Raw genomic sequence first — 1,819 nt, forward strand, 5'->3', positions numbered from 1 at the left:
TCATTAAATCTATGCAATATCACCGCTCCTATGCCATATTCACTGGCATCTGATTCCACAATTATTTTCAGATTTGGGTCGAAATGAGTTAATGATAACTCTGATGTTAACCATTTTTTTTAGTTCCTCGAATGATTTCTGACATTCATTTGTCCAGCTCCATTTCTAGTCCTTCTTTAGCAACTTATTCAACGGAGCTCTTAGCTCATACATTTTAGGTCTGGTAATAATTTACCAAACCTAAAAATGCTTGTAGTGTTGTTTTGTTAGTGGGAGCAGGTATGTTTTTTATCGCGTCAATCCTAGAAGGGTCCGGTTTTCGTCCGTTTTCATTGATCACCTGTCCTAAGTAGTTTATTTCTGTGAAGAAAAATTCACATTTATCCTCCCTTACCTTAAACCTGTAATCACATATTCGTTTGAAAACCTTTTTTATATGTTCAATATGTTGGTCCCTTGATTCATTTTTGATCAATATGTCATCTAAATATGGGACCGCGAACTCACAATCTGCTAGCATAGTATCTATTACTTGCTGAAATATTGCTGGTGCAACCTTTACCCCAAATGGCAGTCTTTTGAAACGGTACAGACCTTTATGAGTATTGATTGTTAATACTTTAGCACATTCTTCATCTACCAGTAATTAGAGGTAGGTCTCTGACAAATCCAGCTTGGAAAAAATTTTCCCACCATTGCACTTATCAACTGTTCTTCTTTCTTATATATACTGTAGAAGCTGCCCACTCAGAGTAGTCTACTTTTTCAATTACTTCCATGTCTTCCAATCTTTTAAATTCCTTCTCAACTTGATTTAACGCCACAAAAGGTACATTCCTTTTCGGTTTGAACACAGGCACTGCATTTTCTTTCAACTCAAACTTTACTTTAATTTTTTTACACATACTGAGCTCTTTCGTAAAAATATCAGGGTACATCTTTTTCAATTTTAATTTCACTTTTTCCGATGCTTTCTCTGACACGGACTGTGACGCATTCACCTTGTTACATAATGTATTCAGTGATAGATCTCATAGGTCAAATCCTTCCATTAAATCTGTCCCGAACAGATTCATTGTATTCTTAGATACCATTAGTTTACATTTCCACGTCCTGATTTTAAGTTTTATTTCTGGTGAAATTTTGCCCTAGAATTGAACTCATTCCCCTGACACACCATGGGCTGTCCTAGTAGTTTTTTTATACAACAGCCTGCCTATCTTACTCCATGTACTTATTATTGATACGTCTGAACCGGTATCTAATTGCATTTTGGTCTGAAACCCATTTATTTCTACCAACACAATTTTCGGTTTTGTCTGGTATAATTTACTTTTGTTGAGTAGACTTTCTTTGGTTTTACAATTTTCTTCAAATGGCATTTCATCTGTATATGCCCAATTTTACCACACTTAAAACATGTTTTATCTTTAAAGGGGCAATCTTTCCACAAATGTTGGTCTCCGCAACTACAGCACTGTTTTGAATTGATATATTTTCTTCTGTCTGTACTTTCTTTACACATTTGTACATTCTTATTATTGTCTTCTATTTTTCTTGTATCATCTCAAAGGTTGATTATTTGTTAGCATTCCTCAGACACTTTCTACAAGGTTAGTTTCACATCTTGATTCAGCTTTGATAATATTCTTTTTCTAATTTCCGTGTCTTCTGTTGTCACTAGTCCTTTAACGAATATTAGGCACTTGAACATAGTGTTAATTCTTCCAGCTTAAACCTTTCGCAAGCCTTGTTAACCACACCGGCTTATATTACAAAATCGTCAGACTCGTTTTTCTTTAAATTTAAACATTCCCAT

The sequence above is a fragment of the Octopus bimaculoides genome, chromosome 13 (genome assembly GCF_001194135.2).
Source record: "Octopus bimaculoides isolate UCB-OBI-ISO-001 chromosome 13, ASM119413v2, whole genome shotgun sequence".
NCBI lineage: Eukaryota > Metazoa > Mollusca > Cephalopoda > Octopoda > Octopodidae > Octopus > Octopus bimaculoides.